We start from the raw sequence: 22,930 nt of genomic DNA on the forward strand, positions 1-22,930 counted from the left end.
TTGTAAGAAATGTATATCAATTTAAAGATTCAAAAAAACAATCATGTAGAAAACAAACGAGACAAAAAAAATAAAAGTATCCCTTTACAACCATTTAATGAAGTGTCACAAATGCAGGTCACCCTTAAGATTGAAATTAACAAAGCTTCAATTATGAATCTGTTTTCTCTAAACAGACTGAAGGGGCAAACCTCCAAGCTATGACAAATTCAATCTCACTTTTGGGCTCTTTCCTTTTCAATAAGACCTTTCTTTAGATTTTTTTCCAACCAAGTAAAAACAGTAGGGACACGATCAGGTGTAAGTGACCTTCCATTTAGCCTACATACCCAGGAGAAAATCATGTAACCCTATACTAATAATTGGTAATTTTTTTGTTCTTCATATATTTGACTTATAAAGTGAACATACCCCTTGATGCCTTTTTTATGTTCTTTACAAACATAATAAGTGCTTCAATTGCAAGTTCAAATTTAAGTACTTTTTGAGCTATTGAAAATGACCAAAATATTTCTAGTTTTTGGGTATAAATAAAAGCTTAAAACATTGGTCTCAAACTTACTGTTTCATTCTTAATCCATTTTCCACAAGCACTGATATTCCACAATTAAGTTGAATTAATAAATTTTACAATATTATACTGTTTTCTCCTTCTTTGATGCCAAATTTTGAATTAAAGTATGTATTTTTGGTCATTTTTGACAAAATAATGTAGGTTTTTCACTGTCAAAATTTCTTAAGTTAGGTCAAAAAGTGCTTAAATTTGAATTAGCAATATAAGCAATTATTATACTTGTAAAGAACATGCAAAAAGACATCAAGTGGTACATTCACTTTATTTTTAAGTCAAAATATGAACAAAAAAAATTACTCCCAACCTGCCTAATTTGCAAATATATAGCCCAAATTATATATTTTCAATGTATTCTGCCACCTTTTAGCCTACTTGTTTTTCCAGTTCTTGTTTTGCCACAGTTGCTTCAGTTATCAGGTACTAGGGTTGAGGGATAGATTGGTAGAATCAATAGGAAATATGTAATTTCAGCTTTAGATTTCCATATTAGGAGGGTTGTGGCTAAAGTAAAGCAGGGCTGTATGTAGAACATGTTACCTATAATTTTTACGTAAATTATAAAGAGTCACCTTTTTTTAACAGGTTTTCTTCTATAGGCCTGCAGGTCCTTCTCTTGGATTTTACCACATCAAGGATTGTATACCCAGAGAAGAATAAGTAGCAACAAGATATATATAGGCTACATAAGCATATGTTATTTAACAATGACTTCTCTAGAGCTTAACTATGAACCCTTAGTAATATTGACAAGAAATGAGTAACAGAAACAATGAAATTTAGGCTAAATGACACTCAGGAACTGAATACAGGCTAAAGGGGGCCAAAACAGGGCCCCCTTTCACTTTTTATACAGTGATAAGAAAAATTTATACAGTTATAAAAAATCACTGTATACAAGTGATTTTTTAGTGAAGTAAACACTTCCCTTGCTAATTTAGGACTTTAAATTGATTAGCCTACTGAAATTTTCTTAACCTATACAATTGAAATATTTTCCCTTTTCAGAGCATTAAGACAATCTATCACAATATAAAAATATATCCAAAGCATCTTGAATGGTATGACTAAAAGAAGACAAATGAAAATCACAATTTGAAATCTAACAATTAAACTTCTGGCCACACAAATTGTATTAAGATACCCTGCTCTGAAATCATTGCTCAAGTAACTTAATAGTAACTTTAACTAATATTGCAATAACTTTATGAAATTTTTGTTAACCATTTTATTATCTACCTACCCCACCCACCCAGTAAAAGAAAAAACACACCCATCCACACAAGAAAAAAGCCAGTTTTAACTAGGCTAATAACATAGTTTTGAAGTCTATTTTAGGACAACCTACCCAACAACAAAAAATGAAGCTCAATAACTCACCACACTGGTACACAAAAATGGTGCCTTCGTCTTGGATTCATCTAAAGATATACTACATGATTAGCTATAATTGAAACTTCTGCCTTCTTTCCGAGTTAACTTGAGACGAACATACAAAATGTAAAAGTTGTTAAAAGTCAACTTTTCATTAACTTTCAGTCAAATTTTACAAATCGAACGCTAAAAGTTAACTCAGAATCGCAAATAAAACGTCGGAATGCTAAATTGCGAATCGAACGCTTCAGTAGCAAAAAAATTAGATATGTGAAGTCGTTTAGTATAAAGACAAGACAGGGAAAGTGTCAATAGTGGAAATAATCTTAGCTTTTCAGTGACCTGTAAGTAATCTTATGCATATTCCTTAGGATTTAAAGGGTTTTTGGTGTTCTATGCCCATCTTGCATAGGCTAAGCTTAATAAGAAATCAGAAGAAAATTTGTATGTTGTTAAAAACGTTGGTTCTTAGGAGGGCAGCTATCACATTGGTTAGTTATTCAAATACTACCAAATCAAACAGGCCTAGTTTCTAAACCAACCTATAAATTTTAGTTGAAAAAATTAGAATGATTTGGTCAATGCCTATATTATATAATATATATTCATTGAGATTACTGTCTAAACTGGATTTTTAACATAAAGTAGGGGTAAAATTTTACTTTAGCTACTTTTAGCTATCTTTGAAAGAGGATAGGTTAGGAAAATGAAACTTTCAGGGATGTGTCTAGAGGCTAGAGTATGGGTAAATTTATAGCAAACAGTAGGCTATTACTGGCTTTTGTATAAAGTGAATATACCACTTGATGCGTTTATTCACAAGCACTGAATGTCATGGCGTTTTTTCTTTCTTGTTGCTGAAATTTCAATTTAACCATGCATTTTTGGTCATTTTTTACAAAATAATAAGATATTTGAAATGAGAAATCTGTAATAGTTTAGAAACAAATTTGGGCTATGTATTTGCACATCAGAGGGGTGGGGGTAAAGCATAGCATATATTAAATATGTAAACTAACCATTACTGCATTTAATATAGTTAAATTTACAGCAAACAATATAACTGGTATTTGTAATAGCCAGCTTTCATATTTTGACCAAAAAAGCATGCTTTTATTTAAAATTTGCTGTCAAGGAAGAAGAAAGCACCATAACATTGATAAAATTTATTTATCCGATTTAATTGTGGAAAATCACTGCTTGTGGATAATGTAACATTAAAAAAATGGATTCATAATGAAATGGTAAGTTTGAGTCCAGTGTTTTAAAGCCTGAGACAAATATTTTAAGCCTTTTTTATACCCCATATTTAGGTCATTTTTAAGAGGTCAAAAAGTGCTTAAATCTGAATTTCCAATAGAAGCAATTATTATATTTGTAAAGAGCATAAAAAAAACACATCAAGTGGTATATTCACTTTATACAAAAGCCAGTAATACTGTTTGCTATAAATTAACCAAAGTATGTCCCAGGAAAGTATTTAAAGTACCTACCTCCACTTCTTTCTCCTCTAGAGGATCCTAAAATTTTTGGCTACATCAATTTTTGGTTATCAGTTTCTTTCTCTCTGGCCTTGGTCTCAAAAAGACAATTCCTGTTGATTTAACAGAACTTTAAGCAATAACACTGGGTTTTTCTAAATTTAGAAATAATATTTTATGCCACCTGATTGTAGGTTAAATATATGGCTGATATTATTTATTCTTCTCCATGAATTTCTATTTTATTTCATTTCATTCATGTCAGTTGCTTTCTGTTAAAGATACATTTTTTTTAAAATCAATCTTCTTTTGTGAAATAAAAAATTTGAATTGTTTTTCTTTTTACATGTTGCATAAAATGTAAAGGAATGCCTGACCCTTCATTTCATATATTTTAACTAAAAGTTTTTGAGGCAGTTTCTATCAAAATACAACTGACACATTTTAATATTATTTTTTTCTTTAGAATACATTAGGACACTATTAAAGTTTTGCATTTGCACAGCCAAAAAATTGTCTTAAAAAGTGCCAAGTTTAGAGAGTTCTTTTAATATTCTTCTTGCTGATCAGTATAATTGTTTTTAAAATTCCTTCTGTTTAAAGCATTTTAAAGGGATTCTAAGCCAACCATGGGTATATTTTTGTCACAAATGATTTTGCTCAAGTGAGCTGATGGAAAACAAATAGAACATATAATTTTTTCTTTTTTTATTATTTCAAGACTAGAATATCACAAAACTGAGCATTCATATTGCTATTTGTATTTTAAGTAAATACAATCCCTGATGGAGGTTTTGTTGATACATGTCTCAAAATTAATTTGTCTAAATAAAATAGATTTTTTTTATGGGACAGCAGTGAAAAATGATTTTCCAACATTTTCTTTTTTCAAATAATTTCTTTTTCTGGTTACATTTGTGTTCTTGCTTTAGTTGCTGGCACTCTAGGTTGAGAATACTTTGTCCAAAGGCCACAGTTGCTTCAATTCTCAGGCACTAGGGTTGAGGGGTAGATTTGCAGAATCAATAGGAAATATGTAATTTCAGCTTTAGATTTCCATATTAGGAGGGTTGGGGCTAAAGTAAAGCAGGGTTGCATATAGAACATGTTAGCTATAAATATTATGTAAATAATAAAGAGTCGCCTTTTTTTAACAGGTTTTCTTCTATAGGCCTACAGGTCCTTCTCTTGGCTTTTACCACATAAGCCCATGTTGTTTAACAATGACTTCTCAAGAGCTTAACTATGAACCCTTAGTAATATTGACAAGAAATGAGTAACAGAAAAAATGAAATTTAGGCTAAATGTGCAATCAAGAACTGGATACAGGCTAAAGGGGGCCAAAAACAGGGCTGTATAATTGGAGTTCAAAGAACTCCAATTATACAGTGAATTTTAAAAAAATCAGTGTATACAAGTTATTTTTTAGTGAAGTAAATGCTTCCTTTGCTAATTTAGGACTTTAAATTGATTAGCCTACTGAAATTTTCACTTTTCAAGTTGACTGAAACCAGAGTTGCGTTTGATTCACTTTTCAAGTTGACTAAAACCAGCATTCCGACGTTTTAATTGCGATTCCGAGTTAACTTCTAGTGTTCGATTTGTAAAAGTTGACTGAAAGTTAATGAAAAGTTGACTTTTAACAACTTTTACATTTTGTATGTTCGTCTCAAGTTAACTCGGAAAGAAGGCAGAAGTTTCAATTATAGCTAATCATGTAGTATATCTTTAGATGAATCCAAGACGAAGGCACCATTTTTGTGTACCAGTGTGGTGAGTTATTGAGCTTCATTTTTTGTTGTTGGGTAGGTTGTCCTAAAATAGACTTAAAAACTATGTTATTAGCCTAGTTAAAACTGGCTTTTTTCTTGTGTGGATGGGGGGGTTTTTTCTTTTACTGGGTGGGTGGGGTAGGTAGATAATAAAATGGTTAAGAAAAATATTATAAAGTTATTGGAATATTAGTTAAAGTTACTACTAAGCTACTTGAGCAATTATTTCAGAGCTGGCTATCCGAATACAATTTGTGTGGCCAGAAGTTTAATTGTTAGATTGCAAATTGTGATTTTCATATGTCTTCTTTTAGTCATTCAATTCAAGATGCTTTGGATATTTTTTTTTATTGTGATAGATTGTCTTAATGCTCTGAAAAGGGAAAATATTTCAATTGCATAGGATAGGAAAATTTCAGTAGGCTAATCAATTTAAAGTGCTAAATTAGCAAAGGAAGCATTTACTTCACTAAAAAATAACTTGTATACACTGATTTTTTAAAATTCACTGTATAATTGGAGTTCTTTGAACTCCAATTATACAGCCCTGTTTTTGGCCCCCTTTAGCCTGTATCCAGTTCTTGATTGCACATTTAGCCTAAATTTCATTTTTTCTGTTACTCATTTCTTGTCAATATTAACCTGTTAAAAAAAGGCGACTCTTTATTATTTACATAATATTTATAGCTAACATGTTCTATATGCAACCCTGCTTTACTTTAGCCCCAACCCTCCTAATATGGAAATCTAAAGCTGAAATTACATATTTCCTATTGATTCTGCAAATCTATCCCTCAACCCTAGTGCCTGAGAATTGAAGCAACTGTGGCAAAAGAAAAACAACTAGGCTAAAAAGTGACAGAATACAATGAAAATATATAATTTGGGCTATATATTTGCAAATTAGGCAGGTTGGGAGTAAATTTTTTTTGTTTACATTTTGACTTACAAATAAAGTGAATTTACCACTTGATGCCTTTTTATATGTTCTTTACAAGTATAATAATTGCTTATATTGCTAGTTCAAACTTAAGCACTTTTTGACCTAAGCTAACAAATTTTCAAGAGCTCAAAAAAGCACTTAAATTTGAACTTGCAATTGAAGCACTTGTTATGTTTGTAAAGAACACAAAACAAGGCATCAAGGGGTATGTTCACTTTATAAGTCAAATATATGAACAAAAAAAAAATTACCAATTATTAGCATAGAGTTGCATAATTTTCTCCTGGGTATGTAGGCTAAATGGGAAGTCACTTACACCTGATCCTGCCCCTACTGTTTTTATTTGGTTGTAAGAAAAATCCAAAGAAAGTTCCTATTGAAAAGGAAAGAGCCCAAAAGTGAGATTCAATTTGTCATAGCTTGGAGGTTTGCCCCTTCAGTCTGTTTAAAGAAAACAGATTCATAACTGAAGCTTTGTTATTTTCAATCTTAAGGGTGACCTACATTTGTGACACTTCATTAAATGGTTGTAAAGGGATACTTTTATTTATTTGTCTTGTTTGTTTTCTACATGATTGTTTTTTTTTTAATCTTTAAATTGATATACATTTCTTACAAATTAATTAGTCACACCACAGTGCCATTAGCAAGTTTTGACCTACTTTGTAACCCCTGGTCTCAAAATTGCATATAAATTTATTGAAGCTAGGAAACATAGAACTCCTGTCTGTTATTCCTAAGGCAATGACTCCTGTCTGTCAACACTAAATTCCTAAGGCAATGGCAATTAACACAAAACAGTGAATATTAACTTTAAATTACTTGATAATACATAAATATAACAGTCACAAAGAAAACCATTTGCAAAATTTTACTTTTGTGCTCAGTTGCCAACCTGAGCAATTGTCTCAAATTTTTAAACCTTGTAAAACATTCACAAGCCATTTCTTATGACCTACACTCTTGTCTATACATCAACAATTCATTGAAAAGGAAGGCCTACCTTACTGGCATTCTTTCCTTTGTACTTATATTTAATGGGATTAAAAGAAAGAATCTATGGCTAAGTCAAAAGCCCAGTAAAGAACCAGGTGGTCCTTTAGCCAGGAAGCTAGGGACCAGTCATCCTATACTTTTCCAAGCCCTTCCTGCTTACTGACCCTAGATTTCTCTAGGTAACCTTTCAAGGTTGGGCCAGTTCTGACTCAACCTACATAGTCACATCACTGACCTTTGTCCCAAACCAAATAAAAACTGGTAATGCCAGGAATTAAAGCTGTGCCCTTTGGACAAAGTATTCTCAACATGTAAAAAATAAATGTATTTTTAACAGAAAGCAACTGACATCAATGAAATCAAACAAAACAAAAATTCATGGAGAATAAATAATATAAGCCATATATTTAACCTATAATGAGGTGGCATAAAAGATTATTTCTAGAATTAGAAAAAAACAGTGTTATGGCTTAAAGTTCTGCTCAATCATCAGGAGTTGTCTAAGGCCAGAATAATTAAGAACTAATGCCAGAGAAAAGAAACTGATAACCAAAAAATAAGGCACCCAAAAATTTCAGGACACTGTTGAGGGAAAAGAAGTAGAAGTAGGTACTTCAAAATACCTTCCTGGGACATACGTTAGCCTGTAGACACATCCCTGAAAGTTTCATTTTCCTAACTTAAACCCTTTCCGAGATAAGAAGAAGTCAATTAACTAGAATTTTACCATATATATATATATATATATATATATATATATATATATATATATATATATATATATATATATATATATATATATATATATATATATATATATATATATATATATATATATAGATTGGGGGGGGGCAGTTGAAGTTCTCTGATACAAACAAATTATAGGTCTATATTAAGATTCAGGATGAAATTAATTCTAAATATAGGTCTATGTCTAGGCTATTTCATAGCTGTCCCATTAGTGATTTAATCATAAAATTTTAGCTCAAAATTCTACTCAAATAACAGGGATTGCATTTTCAGAACTAAAGGCAGAGCAAAAGCAAATGGTAACTGAAAATTAAGGTAAAATGTTTTTTTTGTCAAAATTTCAATAGGTATAGACCTGTCATGTAGGCAAATTTCAGGGCCCTCTAGAGGGAGAAGGAGTGGAGGTGGGTACTTTAGAATATCTTCCTGGGATATGCTTTAGCCTGTAGACCCATCCCAGAATGTTTCATTTTCCTAGTCTAATCTAACCCCTTTTCAAGATAGCTAAAAGTCATCACACAACTAGAATTTTACCATATATATATATATATATATATATATATATATATATATATATATATATATATATATATATATATATATATATATATATATATATATATATATATATATATATATATATATATATATATATATATATATATATATATATATATATATATATATATATATATATATATATATATATATATATATATATATATATATATATATATATATATATATATATATATATATATATATATATATATATATATATATATATATATATATATATATATATATATATATATATATATATATATATATATATATATATATATATATATATATATATATATATATATATATATATATATATATATATATATATATATATATATATATATATATATATATATATATATATATATATATATATATATATATATATATATATATATATATATATATATATATATATATATATATATATATATATATATATATATATATATATATATATATATATATATATATATATATATATATATATATATAGATTAGGGGGGGAGCAGTTTAAGTTCTCTGATACAAACAAATGATAGGTCTATATTAGGATTCAGGATGAAATTAATTCTAAATGTAGGTCTATGTCTAGGCTATTTCTTAGCTGTCCCATTAGTTATTTAATCATATAATTTTAAATAGCGTAAACTATTAGAAAAGCTACCTTTGGTAAAATTCTAGTTAATTGACTTCTTGCTATCTCGGAAAGGGTTTAGGTTAGGAAAATTAAACTTTCAGGGATGGGTCTACAGGCTAAAGTATGTCCCAGGAAAGTATTTTAAAGTACCCACCTCCACTTCTTCTCCCTCTAGAGGGCCCTGAAATTTGCCTTCATGACAGGTCTATAGCTATTGAAATTTTGACAAAACAACATTTTACCTCAATTTTCAGTTACTAGTTGCTTTTTCTCTGCCTTTAGTTCTGAAAATGCAATTCCTGTTATTTGAGTTGAATTTTGAGCAATATCAATATTTTTTTTCAAAATTTAGGAAATGCATTTGCATATCTTTAAAACCTTATGAAATGGAATTGAGCAAAGTTATGAAGCTCAAAACAATTTTGTTGTATTTCAATTAAGCAGAATATCTATTTTGCAAAGTTTCACTTTTATAACACGAATATTTTTAAAGGTCATCAAAGGTCAGGGCCCTCTAGAGGGAGAAGGAGTGGAGGTAGTTGCTTCAAAATACCTTCCTGGGACATACTTTAATCTGTAGATTCATCCCTGTGTTTCATTTTCCTAACCTAAACCCTTTTTGAGATAGCAAGAAGTCAATGAACTAGAATTTTACCCTACCTTTTGTTATCTTAGAGAGAGATTAGGAAAAGTAATGAGTAGAGGGAAAAAATAAATCCAAAATTGAGATTGTTTAAATTGAAAATTTAGGGTAAAATAAGAAACAATGGTAATAGGAAATGTGTGCATTCCCAAGCTCTATTCCTAATAACACACCTTTCTAACTGATAAAAAACCTTGGTTCTGTGCATCAGAGCCTAGCCTACTAGCCTTTGAAAGCTAGGCCTAGCTTTCTAGAAAACCTTAATATTTTATAAGCACAGACAAGATTATGCTACTTACAAACTCCTAAATCTGAAGTAATCTCCAATATAACTTTATTAGTATGCTCTGTGCATATAATTTTGTAAGTCTTGTCAGTATATTCCATCTGAAATTTCTGAACTGAACTTTCAAACTCAATAGACAGTTCAATTGCAAATAGAATTTGAGTCCCACCCTCTTCCCAAAGGACTTGATAGGCTTCCTTAGAAATATTAATCATATTTACTCCACTATAAACATAGCTTATCTACAAAGCCCATCTCAGGGGAGTCACATGCACATCAGTGTTTCCACTTTTTTTTTGAAAATCCCTAAATAGAGACTGAAAAATCCCTAGAAATCCCCATCTTCAGTTCCGAAATCCCTAAAAATCTCCCATTTTCCAATTACTCCCTAAACTGCTTCTCCCTATCTCATTTTACCAGTACCAGTGAAAGGTAGCATATTTTGGCTTCTTAGATTGAAGACTAGCTATCAGTACCATAATAGAATGGCTTGTCATGTCGTTTAAAATGCTTTTTAATCATCAACTAAATACAAATAGCCTCAAATATACTTCAGAACACTGTTCACTCGTAATTTGCAAAACGAAATCAGACCTCATCTTCGTCTGATGTGTCTTCACCATTTTTTTGTATGGTGGCTGAAGCTTTCACCCTTCTCATGTGGTGAAGTAACTGAGCATCTTCACATTTCGCACTTTTTTGAGCCCTTTTCATTCCATATTTTGTTTTTAGAATCCCCCGCGAAGTTTCTGTTTTCAGTTTATTCCGACGGTAAGTTTTTATTACTTTTACAGCACTGAAAAACCTCTCGACAATGACGTTTGAAAATGGAAGGGTGAAAATAAATAATACTGCCAGTTTCAGGTTAGGGTGCAATTCTGTTCCGGCAGCATTTTTTTTCGCCAATACCAAACGCCAGTAGGTCACCGCATCCATTTTTTCGACGTTTTCAATATCGATGAGGCTCTGCCTCCTCCATTCCTGCTCAATTTTGGTTCCATCCCATGGGACCTTTCCATACTTCCTAACAAAAGGTAGCAGAGAGGCAGGCTGAAGTGACTGGGCTGACACTGGGTCAACCATTTCAGCATATTTGTAAATGTCGTCTTCGAAACGGAACCTTTTCTGTATCTGCTGTACTGCTTCGATATAGAACGCCTGTGCAGCTTCGAGAATTTTTTCGATTGAATCAGGAGGAACGGCGGTATCTGACCTTAACGTCGAGAGAGAGTCGTGTCCGTTTGGACCCAAGTAAACGCTTTCGAGAGGAAGGTAAAACTTCCGATTGTTCATATCGATTTCAAAAGCACTAGTTGATTTCACATAGTCCTTCTGCAGGAAGTTCAGAGACAACTCTTTGATCAGAGACTCAGTCTCCTGTTTGAGGCGATAAAACAGTGGCTTGTCAGCCTGAAAAGCTACATTGAAGTCCGTCAACAAGCCCAATGCAAATGCAACAAACTCAAAAAGACATTTCATGACCGGGTTCAGATTTGTGTAGACAAGCTCGTTTAGCTTTGTTGGATCCTCAACTAGTAGAACTCTGTAGTAGGCGCTTAGAGCATCCCACTGCTCCAGTATCCTGTCAACAGCAGCTTTGACTGAAAGCCACCTGGTCTGTCCAGCCTGGAGAATCCTGTGCATGTCAACTTGATAGAATTTTTGGAACTCAATGAAAGCATGCTGCCTCTTAGCACTATGCGTAAAGTGGCTATAGATGGACCGACAGATGTCTTCCATGGATTTCGGCAATTTCTTACATGCGTAAGAAGCAACTAGATGGACCATATGGCAAGAGCACTTCACAATCACTACCCATGGGAATTCTTGTCTGATCATGGATGAAACACTTTCATGAGCTCCCATCATGGAGTTAGTGGTATCAGAACAGAACCCTATGAAATTAGCAGGAGGAAGCTTGTGTGTTTCAACTATGCACTTCTTCAGCTCCTCAAATATAGACTTGGCTGAAGAGTCGGGACACTCAATTAAATCAAGTATGTCAATTTCAACTGAAAGGTCATCATTGCAAAATATAACTCCTACTGCTAGAAGTTTTTTGGTTGATTCGTCAATAATGACAGAGAAGCAGCGATTCTGCAGGGTTTCAGTCAAACGTTCTTCATAGAAGCCACTTAGTCCTGTTCGTATAACATTGGTAGCTTTTTGTTTCTTGAGGCGGACATTGTCAACTACCTGCTTTGAAGGTAATGATTTCAAAAAATCTACCAGAGGCTCAACCTTTGAAATAGCTAGGTCATTTTCCACCAAAAAACTGCAGATCCGGGCCTCTAGAAGCTTTGTCTGATCAGTGAATCCACCTTGCAAAAACTGATCAAGAGGATTTTTTGAAGCTGATGCATCAGCATCAGACTTTGATAGGTGCTTCTTTGTCTTTGCATGTTTTACTAGTTCTGACTTGCCACTCTTTCCCAACTTGAGGTCGGTATTACAAACTGCACAGTATCCAAGGTATGAACTCTTTTTTTTCAACCACCCCTTCAGTTGTGGGTCAGTCAGCCAAGAATCAACAAATTTTTGACAGTACTGTGTACTAGCACCTTGTAAGGTTCACCCTTTTTCTGTTTCTTTTTAGGTGGAGTTTTATAGATCGAGGTCGGTAATGAACAAACATCAGATTCATCATCAGCATTGTATTCCATGTTCAGCTAAAAACAAAAAATATCAGCATTTAGGGACTGTAAAGTTACTAGGATAAACATCCTATACCTTAAGACAATCAACATTTTATCATTTTACCATTTTTATCATTAAGAAAAAAAATGTAGACAACTCGGCACTAGTATAGTATGGTATACCTCAGGAAACATTCTGTGAATGTGGGTGAATAACTTTCTGCTCTTGACAAAAAATTTTAATCTGTGTAGTTGTATGGTGGTTGTAAGAAAAAGTTGCATGCATGTAGTATTACCAAGTATGTTCACTTAACATGCCTCAGAGTTGGCTAATTTAAAGCAGTAGTATCCAGCAGCATCCAGTAGTATGCAGTGGCAACAATCACTACTGTAGGCTACACTGCTAAAACTCAAAACTTCATACAACTAATTCTCAAGAACTTTTCATCAAGATGAAGCAGTCTTAAATACCTGTGCAAATATTACTGTTGCAATTTAATTTTTAAAAAAGTTTAGCATGTTTACTGTCATTTAACCACTTTTGAAACAAAAGTATTCTAGTATAATACAGGAGGGCAAAAGCATCAGACTAGCCAGAGCATGCCTGAGTGTCAATTGTTACATGACTAGTGCAGCAAATGGTGTCAGGAGAGTAGAGGTACATTGCTTTATGCTAATGTCACCTAACAGTGAATGGTAGCCAAAGAAATAACTAGAACCTATACAACTTTTACAAGGCAAATTCTGCTACAAAATACTTGCCAAAAACACATAATCCATTTATTTCTACATGTGCCATTGTTTTTAAAACATGGCTGTCAGTTTGTTTGTCAGTTAAAAACTAGGGTAATGAAATGGTAAGAGAGGTGTTCGAATAGGTAGGCTATATACCTCTATTGTTCACGTCAGTACTTACAAAGCTGGCTAGAAGTTTGAGTTCAAGTTTTTTAATTTTACACAAAAATCTTAAACATCATACAAGCACTGTGGAGAAAAAAAAATCGTACATGCAGTGCTAGTCAAAAAAATTTACTATAGTAAGAACAACTACGTACCCTATAAACCTATCAAAATATATTATAACTTTATTTATCTGACCTGTAAAAAAAATTACAAACCATATGACTTCATTAATCGAGAACAGTCCAAGCTTAAATTATGGTTTGAACACACATCAACATGGAACTGTTTCAAACAGTTCTTTGTTGCCAGTTTGTTGCTTAGGACTCCTGCACATCTCAAAATCTTTGTGCTGTTAAAAATGTTTAAGTAACTGAAGAAGTACTTCTCTGTGATTCCAAGTTCAATTCCTGATCCAGGGAATCCTGATTCGAATTATCCCGCTTCTCTGATTATACATCAAGATGGTGATGATGATGAACGAATTAAAGAAAAATCCCTAAAAATTCCCTAAAAATCCATGGGAGAGGAAAAATCCCTAGAAAATCCCCAGATCCCTAAAAAAAGAGAACGAACTAAAGAAAAATCACCTAAAAATCCATGGGAGAGGAAAAATCCCTAGAAAATCCCCAGATCCCTAAAAAAAATCTCGCCCCTAAAAGACCCAAAAAATCCCCATTTTAGGGGGGAAATCCCCATAGTGGAAACACTGATTACAATTATCAATACATTCGCCATTTTAGATATTTGATATTCATCAAAAAGTAGCGTAGCTTACTGAACATTAAAGGCCTTTTTTCGCGTCAACCAAAGAGACTGTTTGAGCTCAACCACTCGGTGTGGTTGAGCTCAACCGCTGTTTTTGCGTGAAACAGTGACAAACCAGGTTGTCATGAAAAGTGATTTTGTGTGAAACAATTGACTGGTTGAACTCTAATTTAACCAGAACTGTCATTGTTTTTTACCTTAGGGTTCTACCATTCATAATTGTTGGTTGACCTTTTCAGGCGTAGATTTCGAAAAGAAGAATTCGTAGGCTATAAATAAGTCTATATAAAATAAGAATTATAAGCTGACAAATAGAATTCTAGCCACGCAAAAGTAAGATTTAATTTTGTTTTTTTCGTATCAGGGCTATTTGGATAAATGTTGGGTTATATCCTGCAATTTGATTCACATAGGCCTTAAGACAGGAAGTCAAGAGTTTGAATATGCTTTTGAAAACTTATGTAGATACTTGGAAATCTTTGTTTCATCCTTTTGATGCCCTAGGCTTGACCTTAGCTTGGTAATTTGGCTTCAGGGATTAAACCTTGATGAAGCAAGACCCTAGTGGTTATAAAGCATTGTTAATCCAATTACTATTCTTACTAGATGCTTCAAGATGTGTTGCATCTTTTTCAGAACTCTTTACATTTCAGCCTTACCCTATAGGGCCTTGGATAAATTTTCAGGTCAAACTCTAGTTTGGCTACTGTTTGCTATCTTAGAAATGGGTTAAGTCAGGGAAATAGAACTTCCAGTAATGAATCCAAAGCAAAAAATACGTAAAATTCTAGTTTAGCTAATTTTCACTATCTTGGAAAGGGAATAGGTTACAAGAATGAAACTCAGTAATTAATCCAGGGTCAAAAACATACTCTGGGAAGGTACTGCCAGGCTTCTATGTCAACCCTTTTCTGATTTCTAAGTCTTAGATAATTGCTTACTCAAAAGGTCTATACCTATACTATTGAAATTTTGACAAAACAAGATTTACCTTAATTTTTAATTATCAGTTTCTTTTACTCTGGCTTTAGCTCTTAAAATGCAATTCCTTTTATTTGAGTAGCATTTTAAGCCATATCAATATTTTTTTTTTCAAAATTTAGGAAAGCTGTAAAACAGTTTCTTTGTACTCCATGTAAGCAGACCTTCCCAGAACATACTTTAGCCTTTAGACCCATCCCTGAAAGTTTTTTTTAATCTCACCCCGTGGTGCTCTTTTACACATTATATAAATTGTAAAGAAATGCCTGCCCCCTTGCTAAAAGTCTTAGAAGTATCTTATATCAAAATACACCTGATACAGTTTAATTTTATAGAGATGACACAGAATAGCATTAAAGCTGAGTATTTGCTTTGCAAGAAATGTGTCCCTTCTGTTGTAAAGCATTTTGGATAGACACTAATCTAACCATGGGCGTATTACTGTTGCAAATGGTTTTGCTTAAAATGGTTTGGAAAACAAATAGCAAACGTAAATTTGCTTTTTTATTATTATTTAAGACTAGAATATCACAAAGCTATGCAATCACATTGCTTGTTGTATCTTAAGTAAATACAATCCCTGATGGAGTTTTGTTGATACCTGTCTTAAAATTAATTTGTCTAAATAAAATATATTGTTTATGGGACAGTAGAGAAAATGGCAACAACCATGAATTGAGTTTTTTTCAATATTTCTTTTTTCAAATAATAGTTCTATGGTCACATTTCTGTTCCTTGCTAAGTTGTTGGCACTCTGGTTTGGGAATCCTTTGTCCAAGGGGTACAGGTTTAATTCCTGGCATTGCTAGTGTATTTGGTTTTTACCAGCTAAGCATTCACCATGCTAGTTTGCATCTTAAGTAAAGCAATCCCTGCTGGAGCTTTGTTGACACCTGCCTTACAATAACTTGTCTAAGTAAAATACAATGTGTATTGAAGATTAGTGAAAATGGCTGTAAATCCATCTTGGTTTTTTTTTCATTTTTTTTTTTAATAGTTCTTTTACTCTGGTCGTAATAATGTTCTTGACTAAGTGGAAAGTACTCTTAGTAAGAAATCCTTTGTCCATGAGGTACAGGTTTGATTCCTAGTATTGCCTGTTTATTTGTTTTAAATGGGGGTCAGTGATGTTAGACAGATCTAAACCAGCTCTAAATAGGCAAATGGAGAAATATGCAAAAGGTAAGCAGGGAGGGTGTACAAAAGCACAGGATTTCTGGCCCCCAGCCCTTAATTGCAATTCTTGGCCAAAGGGTCACAAAGTGGAAATTAGCACTGCCAGTTTAGACCTTGATGTGTCAGTGCTGCCATACTTACTTACTTGCATATTGGTGTTGAGTTTGCCCACATTTTATCTTCATTACTATCTAAAATCATTTAGACACTCAGCAAACTGTCTCAAAGCACAATTAGTATAGAATAGTTTTGGGCCTTACTGACTTTCCCTTTATAGCAAAGGTTTATTGTTGTGTATAATGTAGATATTTTAAAGTAATCAATCATTAAGAAGTCCCTTTTAGTTTTATCAAGTTTTTGAGTAATAAACCTTTTTAATTACCTTAAAATATTTATTCAGGTCCTTTACTATTGGCTGCCCTTTATATTACACTAATGATTGAAATATATTGTGGTAACTAAAAATTTGGATAATCCAACCTATTTTACCATCTTAAGGTTGTTTACAAAGGTGTATGAAATATTTAAGTACTGACTTAGCTACAGAAAACTTCTAGATATAATAAAATGTAAGCAAGATGGTTCTTACTTTGACCATATCTATGGAAGCACTAATGAGAGTGGGTCATTTGATGCATTTGTAGGATTGAGTGAGATGAGAAATGAAGTGTAGGTTTGATGAGAGATGGCTGGTGAATGTGATGAGGGATGAATGTTTTGCAAGATTTTAAAATTTTGGACAACTTCTCACGTTGACAGTAGAGTGTAGAAGTAAAATTTTGTAATTTTTTTTCTTTGTTTCTGTTATGTTAGACAATGTTGAATATTCTAAAGTGAAGTTTCTTTTTTGTTTGGAATTGTCATGGCCCTAGGGCTTTAGTGCAATACAAATTACTACTGTTTATTCACTTTCTTTAAACAAACACAAAGTCTATGTCTCCTAGCTTTAACAAAGTCAAATGTAATTTTAAGACCAGGGATTTCAAAGTAGGTCAAATGAACTACTGGTAAAAATGAGCAATTTATAAAACATCTAGATTAAAAAAAAGTCTTTTAGACAACAAAGAAGACAATTGAATAAAGAAAAGTACCTTATATCATAATTGTTGTGCACCCTTAAGATAGAAATGAACAAAGCTTCAATTAAGATTCTGTTTTGTTTAAACAGACAGAAGGGACAAACCTCCAAGCTTTGACAAATACAATCTCACTTTGTGGCTCCTATCTTTTCAAAGAGGACTTTCTTTGGATTTTTTCTATCCAACTAAAACTGAAAAGGACAGCATGATATACAAGTGACCTTCCAATTACCCTACATAGCAAGAGAAAATCATTAAGTTAGGCTATGCTTTATCTCAATCCCCCTCATAATGTGCAGAAATATGGCTTATTTTCAATGCATTTAACCTCCTGTCACCTGTTTTTCTAGTTATTGTTTGTCACATTTGTCTAATTTACAGCTATATGGGATGAAGTTAAAGAGACAGATTGACAAAACAAATGGAAAATAGGAAATTTCAGCAATAGATTTTTATATTGGGAGGATTGAGGGGTAAAGTAGAGCAAAGTTGTATATAAAATGTGTTACCAGCTATTATTCTAAAAATTATGAAGCATGAATTTTTTTTTTTTATTATGTTTCTTTCTCTTCAGGTCCTTCTCTAGGGCTTTAACAAATCAAACATTCTATGCCAAGAAAATTAGCAACAAGGTATAGTCTATATTACCTTAATTACCTTAATTTGCACTTTGGAGCAAATTAAGATCTGTAGATCTGTTGAATGCTCCTGAGTTGAATCGGTGATGTCTCATAGCAGGTATGAGCAGGACGGAATGTCCCACTCATACTTCCAGTCTTTCATGGCCCACTCTTTATCCAGTGCCTTCTTGAATGCTTCGGGGGTGGGGGCTGAGACTGTTGCTTCGCACAGTTCATTCCAGGGGTTGACGACTCTGTTGGTGAAGAATATATACAAAGGCTTATGTTATTTAACTATGAATATGGAATTTATATGGCAACAGGAACTGGATACAGGCTACAGCAAGTAAAAAAGAAAGAAAAAACTTCCCTAGTTAGCTCAGGAGACTTTTAATAGATTACTCTTCAGATAATTGCCTATGATACATAATTTAAATATTTACCCCTGTACAGTAGGGTGTTAAAACAATCTATCACAATGTAGGATACAGTATATTTAGATATAATGCTGATTTACAAATTCCAGGATTCTTTGTTGTAGTTTTCATAATTTTGTTGATAAAGTTTTATATATTCATCATATTTTATTTTATGTCATTAACATTAGCCAAACTTAACTTCTCAATAGAACTTGAATGTGGTGGCTATAATGCACAAGTACTGCAAAAATCTTACAACACATTATGTGTTATGGTAACTGTTCAGTGAGAAAAAAACTATTTTCCTAGTTAAGCTTAATTTGTTATATTTTTGTGCTTATCAGAAATATTTTGTTAATTTTAGGCAGCTGTCCCCCCTCAAAAAATTCTTAAACATTTGCTGGTTTATACTTAACTAGTATTCTACTGAAAACAAAAATTAATATATATTTTGTATTGAAGAAACATAAAGCCCTTTGGATTTTTTTTTATTAAGATTAAGCAGTTTGCTATTTTCTTTTGATTATAGAACTGCACTTAATTTTTTATGATTTCATTACATTTGAGTTAATTCTAACAAATAGCTGTGCTTTAGGTTATAAAAGAGCTATTAGATTGTTATATTACAGACATGTTGGTTATGAAGTGTTAGGACCAGAGAATGACATTATAACATGACATCAAAACAACTTCTCTGTTTCTAAGCTAAATAAAATTCTAGAAAAACTATTGCTCTCCGAATTCAGGGTTCCTCTGTTTTGAGTAAGATATTGATAATCAAATGGAATTTTTGGTCTTTATATATATAAGATTTTGCTTTCAAATCAGTTAGGTAGGCCTACTGTTCTTTTGTTAGGCTAAGCCTGTAATAGTGCTTTATTGTGAAGTCAAAATTTGTAGGGATTGCAAAGGCTAGCCTGAACAATATGTTATTACAAATTATTAGGTTAAACTTCTGTTTGGTAAAATTCTAGTTTAGATAAATTTGTATTATCTTGAAAAAGGTTTAGGTTAGGAAAATGAAACTTTTAGGGATGGGTCTAGAGACTAAACTATATCATGGGAAAGTATTTTGGAGCATCTAACTCTACTCTTTCTCTCTCTTAAAAATGTTTGCCTTAAATTACCTTAAATCACATTGTCTAATGAAATAAGGATTAAATCCTGTAGAATTGCTGGTTAGTGATGATGACAGTTGGAAATCTCAATATTTGGTCCACACCCTTAAAAATGCTTGTGTTATAAAAGTGAAACCATTGCAAAATAAATCTTCTACTTAAATGACAAGAAAAAAGCGTTTTTAGTGTCATAACTTTGCTCAATTTCAATTTATGAAGTTTCCAAGATTTGGAAACTTTCAGGAAATACTATTTCAGGAAAGTATGAAACACTGATATGGCTTAAAATTCTACTCAAATAACAAGAATTGCATTTTCAGAGATAAAACCAGAGAAACAGAAACTGCTTGCTGAAAATTAAGGTAAGATGTTGTTTTACCAAAATTTTAATAGTTACAGACCAGTCAAGTATGCAAAATTCCCAAACTTAAAAACAGAAGAGGGTTATCACATAAGCTTAGCAATAGCTTCTCAGAGTATGTTTTTAGCTATGGGTTAATCACTGAAAGTTTAGGCACTCTTAACACTTTATGGATGTTTTATGTTTGAAATTTTTTGCCCAATCCGACAAGTAAAAAGAGTGTTTTCGCGAACCAGTTTTGTTTGAGCTCAACCATGTAATTTTTTTCCGTTTTTGCGTTTAACATACAAGCTGGTTAAACCAAAGCTGTCATTGGTTAAACCAGCTGGTTGACGTGAAAAAAGGCCTTAATTTTCAAGTAATCATTCAAATGAAATTATAAATAACTTGGCCTATGTACAAAATATTCCAGGAAGATTAGCTCTGCTATTGAGAGTACAAACTAGTTTAGGTGAACAGGTAGGCTAGCTTGTATGGTAATAGGCTATAACTCAGTTTTTACTTAATTAAGCTTAATTTGGGATAATTGGTTCCATTCCCCTCTCCCTCCAGAATTATGATAGAATTATACTGTTGGAAAAGACCCACAAATTATTGGATTTTCAACTTATAGGCTATTTCAATTTATTTGCTGTCTGATACAGGCAAAAAAAAAATAGGCCTAGCCTTTGCCACTCTTGCTTGAAGACTAGACTTACTTTTGAAAATTTTACCCTGATAAGATTGTCAAGTATAGACCAAACTTACTTGCCTAGTCCTAGTAGCCTGCACTAACTTTGTCTTATTAGCCTAGTTGTAGAGGAAATATTCTACTAAACTGGGTGGTAAAATTATGTATTAAGGGAATCTGCAATATCAGCTTAGGATTCCCCTGTTTAAAAGGAAAAAGCTAAATTCTAGGTTTAGTTACAACTGAAGATTTCCTCAGTAAACTTTTCCCATAATTTGCTCTGAGTACAAGACATTAATTCAGACCTAAACTTTTGCTCCAAAGTGAAACTCTGTCAAAGTTAATAAGGATAAGTCCTAGGCCTAATCAAATAGTAAAGGCATAGGCTAGATGTACCTCTAGAATTATTTGCATATAGTATTAATTAGGGAATATTGAGCAGTTTGAATAAATGACCCATGAATAAAGTGAATATACTGTAAAATTCTAGTTAGTTGACTTCTTGTTCAGGAATGGGTCTACAGGTTAAAGTATGTCCCGGGAATGTATTTTAATGTTCCCACCTCCACTCCTCCCTCTAGCAGACCATGAAATTCGCCTACATGACAGGTCTTTACCTATTGAAATTTTGACAAAACAACATTTTACCTTAATTTTCGGTTACTGACTAGTTGCTTTTTCTCTGCCTTTAGTTCTTAAAATGCAATTTTTGTTATTTGAGTAGAATTTTGAGCCATATCAATGTTTTTTTTTCAAAATTTAGGAAATGTAGGCTATTTGCATATCTTTAAAATATTATAAAATAGAATTGAGCAAAGTTATGAAGCTGGAAACAATTTCGTTGTACTTCAGTTAAGTAGAAGATCTATTTTGCAAGGTTTCACTTTAATAATACACATATTTTTAAAAATCATCAAAGGCCAGGGCCCTCTAGAGGGAGGAGTGGATGTAGTTGCTTCAAAATACCTTCCCAGGACATACCTTAGTCTTTAGATTCATCCCTTAAAGTTTCATTTTCCTAACCTACACCATTTCCAAGATAGCAAGAAGTCAATGAACTAGAATTTTACCAAATATACCACTTGATGCCCTTTTTATGCTTTTTCCAAGCATAATAATTGCTTTTCTTGCAAATTCAATTTTAAACTAATCTTGGGTGAATTGAATAGGTACAGGTCCTGATTTGATTTTTTGTGGGGTCCTCTAGATATATAGATGTACATTAAATGTTTAAATAAACTATGCCTGCATAATAGTTTTTGTACATATAAAGTGCAAAATCTCTAATACAGAACTATTCAAATTAAGTCAATGGTATGAACTTTTGTGGTTATTGGTCTTCTATTTTATAAAGTGTATGTCATATAATAATAAGCACATTGATATATCTCATCCAGTAATAAAAACTTAAAACAAATATATTAGTTATGTCAGTAGCTCATAATTTATTTTTATTGTCAAAAAAATAATTTCCTTCAAATTTATAATATTTTTTTTGTTCATTTTGATGGTAATGTGGGGCCCAATTGCTCAAATGACCCTTTATCCAGTCCTGCCTAATCTTTCCAAACTTACCCAAATATATAGCTTATATTAGGGTATATATTTCCCATGCATTTATTGATTCTTGATTTGTCATGATCAATTCAATTTATGAATAAACTAGATTTGAGAATATTGATGCCAACAGATGTATATAAGGTATACTTTGAAGTAGAAGAAATAGCTATCATCTGTGAGGGTCTTCAAATGGCTTAAAATTGAATTTGTGACTGAAGCAACTAGTCTATTTTAGAAACAGCTTAGAAACAACCATTGACTGCTATTTTGACTTTATTTCTAAGTCACATATGTGAACTGATCAATTTTTACCCATTCAATTGCTTTTCAACTTTATCCCCCCTCTCCCCACCTTTTATGGCCAAATATATTTTACCCCAAATTTTCATGTAGCCTATGAAATGAATTTTTCATTATTTTTATTATAAACCTATCAGTTTGAAGAAAAAAGTAAACTTTTGAGCCCGAGGCCACTTTACAAAGCTGGGTTAGTGGGCACAGGTGCCATAAACCTTGATGTTAGTGTTTCATGGATTTCAGATATAAATGTTTTTGTTGATATCAATAGATTTTGTGGTTGGATTCAATTGTCACTTTCCTAATGCTCTTGACTGCTGAA

The sequence above is a fragment of the Artemia franciscana genome, chromosome 20 (assembly GCF_032884065.1).
Source record: "Artemia franciscana chromosome 20, ASM3288406v1, whole genome shotgun sequence".
Lineage (NCBI taxonomy): Eukaryota > Metazoa > Arthropoda > Branchiopoda > Anostraca > Artemiidae > Artemia > Artemia franciscana.